The sequence below is a fragment of the Amaranthus tricolor genome, chromosome 7 (assembly GCF_026212465.1).
Source record: "Amaranthus tricolor cultivar Red isolate AtriRed21 chromosome 7, ASM2621246v1, whole genome shotgun sequence".
Lineage (NCBI taxonomy): Eukaryota > Viridiplantae > Streptophyta > Magnoliopsida > Caryophyllales > Amaranthaceae > Amaranthus > Amaranthus tricolor.
In genome coordinates this window covers 3226820-3238696 of record NC_080053.1, presented here as the reverse complement: position 1 = coordinate 3238696, position 11877 = coordinate 3226820, and positions in this window count along the sequence as shown.

The window sequence follows — 11877 nt, the reverse complement described above, 5'->3', positions numbered from 1 at the left end:
CAGATGACATAAGCAGAATGCTCAAATTTATGTACTCCTAATGCTTGTGGTTTAATCAAAATCTAAAGCTGAGGTTAGAAGTATACTATGTGCTATGGGGTGGACCAAGCACAAGTAATGGCCTTCAACAATCAGTTGATTTGATTTTGAAGATAACAAAGTGTAAACAAAATTTTATGGTCAATACACCCAAAATGCCACTCAAATACAGAGAATAAATATTTGAATCTTTTCAAAACATATACAACTCAAACAGCTATTGTTACTAGATTAAATAATCTGTTGAAGCTACTCAAAAACCTCCCAAAAAGTTCCCTCATGCAACCCAATAGATTCTTGGGAAGTTTTTCAGTAGCTTCAACAGATTCTTGGACTTGAAGCTACTGAAACTGTGTCAGGATTTGAAGGAAATGAAAATGGATATGATAATCTAGCTGGAGTAAATGTTGAATTTCATGATAATGACAGCTCTTATGATAGAGTAACCGATGTATTGATCTCAAATAGAGAGGAAAATAATGGTGGTGCGCATTTAGTGAAAGAGACTTTGCAAAAGAAAAAACCACGAAAGTCTAAGAAAGTTGCTTATCAAAATGATAGATAAACACGGACAATAGTAGCCAAATCACTTACGAAGAGCTTAAGGTTGGACTTGAAAAGGGTAGTGCCAATTTCAAGAGAGTCTGAAATTTACGATCTTATGCAAGTAGTAAGTACTAATTTTATGTTTATCAAATGAACATCAGTTAGTTTGTTGATGGGTTGGGTTGAGATTTCCTTCTTGCAGAAACCTGTTGTGAAACTAATAGACATGAATGTCCTCATATACCCTTCGTTAGTTTTCCATACAGTCTGGTGGTTTGACTACTTAGGTATGATAATTTGATGAATTTATTGTATGATAGTTTTCTTTGCTCATTGTAGGTCAAGGGTTGGGAAACCAGAAGCTCTTGTCTTTACTTGTAAAGGGCCAAGGGGTAAGTATTTGTATGCGGACACTATATTGTGATTAGAGGTGTTCAACGGGCTGGATCATTATCAAATATTAATGGGTTGGGTTAGGTCAAAGCCCTTTTGACACAACCCGATCCGACCCATTAAGACTTTATTTAATCTTTTGATAAGAGGAAAATTAGAAAGCACCAACTCTAGTCCTAAAGTACAACATTGTTCCTTTTTGGAAAAAATACTTGATCTTGAGCAGAGGTGTTTAACGGGGCGGGTCGACCCAATGGATCAAGAATCAGGTTAATTTTAACGGGTCATTAACGGGGCGGGTCATTAATGAATCGGGTCAATATTAGGCTTTACTATAATGGAACGATGAAGGGTCTCATAATAGGGTCGGGTCATTAAAAAAAATATATAATAATTGATAATACAAAAATTCTATTATATACACTGTTATTTAGCGTTCCACATACTACTCACTACTCTTACGTTTCCTCTTTTAGCTATTTTTCTGCTCTACCAAAATGTGTTTCTGACTTTTGCTCCAAATTAATCAATCAAGAACCTTAGTTTTGCTAATTTCAATCGATTAATCTTGCTGAAGGTATGATTTTCAATGTTTACCAAATTATTTTTCTGCTATTTAGACTTAGATCTATCAAGAACCCTAACCCTAACCTTCCATTAAGTCGGTATAATCATGATTTTCAAAGTCTTGGTAGAAATTAGTAGAAATTTAGTTTTCGATCTACTTTCATACTTTAGTTTTCGGTCTACTAGTGTCAAAGTCTTGGTAGAAATTGGTAGAAATTGGGTTTTCAATCTACTCTCATCACTGTTTTTTTTTTTTAAATAATCATCACTGTTATTTAAACTTGAAATGTATTATTATTATTATTATTATTATTATTATTATTATTATTATTATTATTATTATTATTATTATTATTATTATTATTATTATTATGTGTTTTGGGCAAAACTTGAACAACTCTAGGATTAATATTGTTTGGCTTCTTTATAATTTATAATGACAATTATGTGTTCAGGTTTCCATATGGAAGGGGAGCAACAAGTTGAAGATAGTTATATTGAATATACCGCCCTGTACGTAAGAGGTTAAAAAATTTTAAGGTTTGGATTGAGTTTCAAGAAATAACTGATGTAAAAGGTATGGTAGTTTCTGCAAAGTGTGCACATTGCAATTTAGTTTTAGTCGCCGGCTCTAATAGTGACATATCTCATTTAAAAAATGACATTTGTTAAGATGTCCAAAAAGACTAGAGGGTGAGGGTGATGAGGAAGATGGGGATGCTTTTGCTTTTGATATGAATGTGTTAAAAAAATATTTTGTTCTATGTTGTGGAAAGCTAGGGTTAATGGAAGGTTAGGGTTAGGGTTCTTGATAGATCTAAGTTTAAATAGCAGAAAAATAATTTGGTAAACATTGAAAATCATACCTTCAGCGAGATTAATCGATTGAAATTTGCAAAACTAGGGTTCTTGATTGATTAATTTGGGGGAAAAATCATAAACACATTTTGGTAGAGCAGAAAAATAGTTAAGAGAAAAAGTAAGAGTAGTGAGTAGTATGTGGAAGACTAAATAATAGTTTATATAATAGAATTTTTGTATTATTAATTGTTATATCTTTTTTTAATGACCCGACCCTATTATGACCCTTTATTGATCCATTATAGTAAAGCTCAATATTGACCCGACCCATTAATGATCCACCCCGTTAACGACCCCGTTAAAATTGACCCGACCCTTAACCCATTATGTCGACCCGCCCCGTTCAACACCTCTAATTGTGATTAGTTAGCTTAGCGTATTTGTATGCAGACATCATTATTCATAGAGACCAAACATAAGAGAAGTACAAAGATACAAATATTATGAAAAATATACCAATTGTATAGTCATCATTCTATACCAAATTTGACAGGGCAAAGTGTGGGGTTAACAAGCATTCATTGCAAGACTATAATAACTAATCTGCATATGGTAGAGCTAGACTCTAGCAAGCTTACAAAAGCATGGCCACCCCCATACACCCTCCTGCACTGTTGTCATTTAGAGCGTATAATGGTCATCGGAAATTATAATTAATTAAATTAAATAATTAATTTGAATATATCCCAAGGTTGCAAAGTTTATGTTTTGAGCAAAACGTAGTGTTCACGGATCGTGAAACAACTCGCGGCTCGCGAGAAAGGAAGAAAAAGCTACCGTTTTGTGGAAACAGCAGGTCGCGGCCCGCGAGTTACGCACTTTTTTGCGGATTTCTTCTTTGCAAAGTTAGTTTATCCATTTGCTCGTTATAATGTAACTACCAACGGTTAAATATGGTTATTTTAACCGGATATATTGGGATAGATTGATTGAAAGACAATATTAGTTCGTGAACCAATCTTGTGTTTCATGGAGGAACATGTTGGTTTGTGAAAAGGTGTAAGATATTCTATAAATATAGAAGGTTTGTGTGGTTATTTTAGAGATGCAATATTCTGATTTCTTTTCTTCTCGAGCACTTTACATAGGGAACTTGCAATCCTCGATTGTAATTTTCCGTATCTTCTTCCAGTTAAGTTTTCCTTACATCGTTCTTAATTCCGTGTGCTAGGAATTTAGTGTAATTTTTTGTATCTCAGAACATATTTCCGGTTTATTCCCAAGCACCGTAGTAGGGAGGAAATAATGTTTTAGGAAAGAGAATCTCGCCAAGAATTAATATCAAGTTCAAACAAAATCTTCTTGTTACTTTGTTCGGGATTAAAGATCGGTTTCTTGGAGTTCTCGGTGGTGTATATAAACATGGTTCTTGATTGTCATATGTAATTTGTTTTCTACTACAAACTTGTAACTTTATTTTATTGTTTATTTAATAAATTAAAGTAACGTTTTACAACACTGACGAAAATGTCAAGCTGAAATTAGGTCATTGCTTCATTTTCAAAAAAAAATCTATGAGAAAACAAATTTGAAAAAAATATTAGTTTCAAAACTAATCATCCAAAACTGTCCCACATCAAGAAGAAAATTGAATATGTCTTATACAAAAAAAGTCAATTGCATTACAGTTTATATAGTCAGGAAGAAAGCACAAAACTTTGATCTAAAAATCAATAACATGTATTGGAAAATGTAATATTGAAGATAGTTCTAAAAAACAATTCAATTAAACTTGTTCAACATGATTTCTGATCAATATGAAAGGTTAAGACTGAAGTGATTGAAAAAAACAGGGAAATTTATTTCTAATCAAAATTCATTTTTTTACCAGTTGACCAAATCAACCCCGGAGTTGACTTGTTTATCCGATCCTCACTTGCTCAAACCGTGATTGATAATAAGATTAAGGGTATTACTAAATATCGGCACCCTTTTTATTTTATCGCCACCCTATATATATTAAATTTCCAAGATTGCCCCTGCATAATTTTCGAACTCAAAAACTGTAACATCTCTTTAAAACTCTCTAAAAACACTACGTTAACGTAAACAAGCTAAAAGTATACATCAATTAACAATGGCGAATCATAACGAGCATGATAATGATTCGGTAAGTAATTAATCGATTTGAATTTTTTTTTTTTAAAAAAAAACCCAAAAGTCATCCCAGTCGCACAAAAAGTGCGATTAAGCCTAGGGTGAATCGCACAAAATGTGCGACTGGAAGGGTTTATGGTTTTTTTTTTTTTTTTTTGTTTTTTTTAAAAATTAATTAATTTATTATACATTTAATTATTATTATTAAATACATATTATATTTATATAATAAATATTATATGTAATCAAATATTAATTAATTAAATATTTAATATTATTTTAATTAATAGATATTATTAATTATTTTTGTTATTATTATTTTTGTTATTTTAATTAAATATTATGTTTAATTAATAGATATTATTAATTAATTTTTAGGTTATTATAAATAAATAAATATCAAATTTAATTATGTTAGTTTATTATATATTTTTGTGTTTTCTTAAATTAATTATTGATGTTATTTTATTTTATATATGTATTTTATTTGGTAAAATTTTTTATTTCTTGTTTTTGTATTGATATTGTTATTATATTGAAATTAGAATTATTAAACTAATTGATATTGTTAATATATTTAATACTTTAATCTTTGAAATATTAAGAATAATTTTATATTTGCAGGACTTTGAAAACTTAGGGGATAATGTAGATAACTCTGATAGATTTGTTGCCGATAGGGAATTTGATTCTGTAGATGATTTACATGTTTGGGCTGATGAGATAGCACTAAGAATTGCTTTTCAATTTACACGTGCTTCATATAAGCGAAAGGAAGGACGTTCTAGAGTGAGTTTATACTTGAGATGTCATCGCTATGGTAATATAAGGGGTGATTTGCATAATTTAGACAACGCTGCCCGACCTGGTTCTAAAAGTAGGGCTTGTGGTTGTAAATTTATAATTTTAGGAAGTAGTCGTAAATTAGGGGAAAGACCTTGGATGGTAAGAGTGTTTGCTGGTGAAAAGGGAAGACATAACCACCCATTCTTGGTGTACAGAGATGGTCAAATAAGAGTAAATAGGATGACTGTAGATATTAGGCAGCAGATAAGAGATCTTAGTGCAACTGGCATGCAACCAGCGTTTATAATGACCTCAATTAGAAGGAATTATCCCGGTTTTTATGCTAGTATGAATCAAATTTACAATGTAAGACAGTCAATAAGAACAGAAGAGATGGAGGGTAGCAGGTAATACCCTGTACAGTTCATCAGATATGTCCTGCAGTCTGATGATCGCCTCCAACGTCTTCTTCCTAAGGCGACAATCCAAAATCGGAGGCGTGCGCTCCGACCCCTCAAAAATAAGCTTCGCTACGTGCCCACCGTAGCTGGGTATCAAATTAGTGTCTACAGGGCCCCCGGGCTGGGGTGATGTAATCAGCCAGTCCATGTCCACAGACTGTGTCCGCCTACTCCCCCGTGGAGCCACATCCTCTACATGACTACCTTCTGATGTATCAGCCGTGCTATGCCCTATAGTCTTAAATTGACCGGCACGCCCTCTAACAACCGACCAATCAACAGGATGCGCAACAGACTCATCCTGACTGACAGAATCTTCCCGACTTAAAGACTCATCGAAGTCAGTGTCATCATCACCTGAGCCAACTGTATTAGTACGAAGGCTAGTCTGGCGCTCAAAGCGACTACGCACACTGTCTAGGGTGGTCGAACGTTGGGCCTGACTATATCTAGCCGCCTGTTCCTGCCTGGCTCGTCTTGCAGAACCCGTAACCCCCCTCTCATGGGGATCCCCTCTTAATTAAGTCGGCCTAGAACTATTGCCGCTCAACAACCCTCTAAAAAAGCCTTTCCCTTTTTCTTGATTTCCAGCCATTTACTACAATTTTCATAATTTAATAAACTATTAATAAAAAATTAAAAACCATTAAAAACTACATTAAGTTCTATTCATTTTAATTAAACTTAAAATATTAATTTAATAAACATTTAATTAAATTTAATAACCACTTACAAACATAAAAATAATTAACAAGTAAACTATAAATTAATAGTTTTTTTATTATATTAACAACTACAATTATTCACACATATAAACAAATAAACAATTATTATATTACTAAATAACTAAACAATTAAAATAAAATAATTTAACATTTAAATCAATTATTTAAATAATAATTATAATAATATATTAAAGTTTATTAATTTATTACAACATTTATTAAATAATAATAACTTAATAAATAATTAAAATTAACAAAAAGGAATATAATAAAAAAAAAAATTTAAAAAAATAATAATACGAATCGCACAAATTACCCTAGGCCCAATCGCACGTTTTGTGCGATTCCCCCTAGGCCCAATCACACAAAACGTGCAATTCGTATAAATTTATTTATTTTTTTAAAAAAAATTTTTTAAATTACATTAACATAGAAATTATCTCGTTTTTTGGTTAACGACTTCGATTCCAAAGCTTTAGCTCCGATTAATTATTTGTGTGGATTTTGTGATTTTGGAAGTAATGTGAGTGTTATTGAGTGAGTTTGAAGTGTTTTAAAGAAGTTTTAAAAGTTTTAGGTCCAAAGGCATTTTGGTCATTTTAATAAATTAAATTAAATTAGGGGTGACGATAAAATGGAAAGGGTGGCGATAAATAAGAATTGGGTAAGATTAATAAGGCTCAACCTAAGTAGCCTCATCTTTTCAGAATCTGTAGAGGAAAAAATTGTAGAGCTTAAACCTGTCAGCCAAATTACACCACTACTAAGTTCTATCTCTCCATCTACACATAATGAATTTCTAAGCATAAACAAAGATTAAAGCTAATTAATGTCAATCTAGATTCTAGCCATCTGTAGAAAAAAAAAAAACGGGGAACAACTTTAAGTCTCTTTTAAATAAAAAATGAAAGCTCTTATGATAGAGTAACCGATGTATTGATCTCAAATAGAGAGGAAAATAATGGTGGTGAGCATTTAGTGTAAGAGACTTTGCAAAAGAAAAAAGTCTAAGAAAGTTGCTTATCAAGATGATAAACCAACTAGAAAAAGGAAAAAGAATGCCCAAGAATCTGTTGAAGCTACTGAAAAACCTCCCAAGAAGTTATTATACCTTTTGAGGTGTCACTTCCCATCTAGCGTATGACTTCCTTAGAATGAACATTAATTCAATCACAACAGCTTCGATTGTGATGTGCTGTTCATACATTGCTGCCTGCTTCTTTAGTGCTCGAAAACAAACTTTGGTCTTTATTGAAGATTATTTAATGTTGAAGTTCAAGGATTAACAGAATACGGTTATGATGATTTATTTTGTGTGCAAACCTGAAGTTTCTCTAAAAGATTATATACTGTTGTTTCTGCTTTCAGGTGTGATCACCCAGTAGAAAATTGGTTATGCTTATTTTGTAAGGATGTCCGATGTAGTCGATTTATAAATAAGCACATGCTTGAGCATTATCAGCAAAAAGGCCACTGTCTAGCATTATCAAGCAAGGTCGGAAATCAGTAGGCCAAATTTCATTCCGCTTCTACAACAAGAGTGTAGGTAGCGGACATGACAAGGTTTATGGGCTCTTTTTCTGCTGTCTTGATGTCACCGATGCAGCCTGTAAGAAGTGTGTGTCGTTAGCCACAAATGTGTTAAGGACTCGATGTCCCGGGAAGAAAGATTCTACACTATGGTATTTATGGAGGTTGCTATTTATTTCTTCAACCAAAATACCTGGTATTTCAGGTTGCTTAGAGCAAAATAATCATTGTAAAACAAAGCACAAAAAATGCATAGATATGTACATAATGTGTCTGGTAAATTTGCATTATAAAGTAAATAGTCATTATAAAATCATCAATAGTTTATAGGTCAGATTAGTCCAACATATACATAGTTGTTGATCATCATAATTAGAGAGTACATTAGTAAACTAATTAATATACAGATTAGTCTATCTTATTTTGCAATTAGATTAAGTCTTTAAATATACATGTTCAATAAAATCTACAATCAAAAGTGTTTGTTTTAATTAGATTAAGTCTTTCTATCTAGATTGTGAAGTTAACTAGATGCTATTTTTCAATTTGTAATTATCCAGCAATATACTAACCATACTAATCTGTTGGAATCGAGTTTTTCGAGTTTGAGATCAGAATGTAGTGTTGGTGCTGCGGACTCGGTGAAGTCATTAGTTACAAAATTCATGTTACGAGGAGAGCTGATGAAGGATTCGATATTAAATGTTCTATCGTTTGTTGAAGATGGGGAGCATCTGAAAATTGTAAAGTTTTCGTATTCTTTTGAAACTGATACAGTTTACACAGTTATGGAAGAGATGGTGAAAGCAGCTCGAGTTGTCAGATAATGATGCAGCATTAGTTACTGAGCTTATAAATGGATTGGTTGCGGTACTTGTACCTGCTATTAGTGATTGCAGTCCTTCAGATGCAGCACTGTTGGACTCATTTCTTATAACCAATGCTGCTGTTACACACACCATATTTCCTTCTTATGTTCTTTCACTCACCTTTCTCTAGGTCTCTCCCCTTCTATGAAATGTTCATGTGATGAAATGATCAAAGTTTCACAGTTCCTGAACTTTTAGCAAAGTTAAGGAATAGTTTGTCCAAAGTGAGTAGCAGTCGCAGTTAATTATTCTTAGCTATATTCGTTTTTGTAGTTTACTAAAAGTCTAAAATCTACAATAAAAAAAAATCATTGTTTATATACTTTTATCCAGATTCTCAAATTATAAGTAACCAAAGGTATTCTTAAATTTATTTGGACTTGGAAGCAATAATTCAATTTGTTTCAAAGTAGTTTTCTTGTCTTATAGACTTTAAGAAACAAATAGATCTGTAGACCAAACATTCAACAGGGCCTGTGTTGAAAGACCAGAATATTTGTCTTCAATGTAAGTCAGATCAATTGAAGGAATAATAGGAGCCGGAAGGTTTATCTGTAAAATATACGGCAACAATAGATGGATTCAGCATCAGATGGTTGGTGCTACAGCAAGTGAATGGATGTTGAACTCTGATAAAATAAATGTAATTTTTACCTTTGTCAGAGAGAGTGTAGGAAAGGACGCCCCTAGAAAGAACCCAAAAACAACTCCGACAAAAGTAGTTAGTATAAGCCTCATCATGCTGTTTGCTTTTCCGACGTGCCCACTATAATTTAGTGCAAAGACAATGGTAATAAACTAACAAGTTATCTTAACATAAACTTACTATTTGCAAAACAGAAGATCAACCTGCGAAAGACTTCTCATCTCGTAACTTATGCAGCGCAAACTACAGAATTGCAATTGCACAAGCCCTGACCCTCCCAGATATAATCACTCAACATACTCAGATATTTGGCACCTATGGAATCTGCATAAGCCAATTCTATAGTTCATCGTACATCTCTCTAATAAAAGGCAATGTTTTTGTAGGTCACATAAGTTAATTATGGGATATCTTTTTAGTTATAAGCTCTTTATCAATTCCTAACAACAAGCTATTTTGGTGTTTGGAAAAAACAACAGTATGATGTGTATGACAACTTGTTTGGACTGTTATCTCAATTTTTTATGATGATTACTACTGCTTATGATGCTACTATTAGGAATGTTAAGGCAGTTGGGAAATCCTGTGTCAATTACTACTGATTATGATGCTACTATTAGGAATGTTGTAATGCAGGTTTTCTCGGGGACACGTCACAGGTTCTGTAATGCTTGAGGCTTGAGCTCATGTTATGCTTGAAGCTTGAGCTCATCACTTTGGAGATGACTCTATGGCGTACTTCTGAATTTTTGTTTTCTTTTGTTTGTCTCTATTCTTTTTGCTTATTCTCATTGAAATTTGATGCTTTTCTAATGCAATCTTAAACGGTGTTGTAATCTAATAACATCATAAAAATGGTTTTGAAAAACGATGATATTTCTTACAACATACATTTTCATCCTATTCATATTGAGGTAATTCTTTTTTATAGACGCTTTTAATAACAGATCAATGGAGATATAGTCTAATAAGATTTTAGAGCATTAGTCTTTAACAAAGTTTTTATTCACAACGCACATAACACAACTTATTAACATTTTAAAAATTGCATTCATATTATTTATAATACTACTGTATAAAATAGCAACATTGAATTCAACATGAGGAAAATAATCAACCAACATGAGGAAGTAAGAATCTGCACAATAATCAACGAAAAGGACTTCACCATAAAAATATATATCAGTGTCCTTTTATTAATTCTCCATGACCTTGTGTTTGTTGGCTGAACACAGAAACTTCATATTGAGCCAATAGATCTGAGGTTGCCAGGGTTGCCTCATTGTAGTTATAGGCTCCCATTACAGTAAAGTATGTGTCCCTCTACGCAAATTCATTTGGCAATCACCCTATTATCTTCTTTTGGATGTTTCTTTTGCAGGTTTAACGTTCTTCAGGAATTTGATGAAGGTAAGCGAAACTGTAAACAACGCTTGGCTGGCCATAATAAACGACGACATATATTCTCTTCATCGAGACATTCTTATCTATTGTCATATGCTTCTACTTATGGTTTCTAAAAATGCTATTTTGATGTCTTTGGCAGGCTTGATACCTCTTCTAAGAATAAGGGCAAAACACTTGCAGTAGAGAAATGATATGCGCAGTGTTGCATAACACATTCAGATATATATTCAGTACAGTTCCTTGGTGTAATTATCTTGGTTTAACCATTTACAACATTAGCTATATCAAAAACAGAACAATATGACCATCAATAGATTAGAAACAACATCACAGTCAGCAGAAAATTCAAAACAACAGCAGATTAGATCAAAAACCTTAAAATAAAAGTGAAGCCTAGAACTGAAAAAACAGAAATAATTGGTTATTCGATAAATCTACTTATGAAATGGAGAAAAAATATCGAATTTAACCATTTACAACATTACCTATATCAGAAACATCACAATATGACCATCAATAGATCAGAAATAACATCACAGTCAGCAGAAAATTCAAAATAGCAGAACATTCACTAGGAAAATCAGCGCAAATCAGCAGAAAAATAAAATTGTAGACCAATAATTTCCATTTGAAGTGAGGAATTGAAGATGAACCAATTAAGAGGGAAGCAAGAAGATAGGGAAAAGTAGGGAGAAGAGAGAATTAAGAAGATTGGAAACAACAAACAAAAAGGACACAAAAGAAGTTAAAAAAAAAAAAAGAATATCCTCCAAAAGTCAATCAAATATCAATCAATATTTTAAATTTAGAGCATTATAACTACCTTATCAAAATTAGAAGTCATATCTAATCGCAAAAACAATAAAACTAATCATAAGTTATGCATCACATAGAAATTAGGTAAAGACATAACCATGAACGATAATAAAGAACAAACATACATTGTTTCC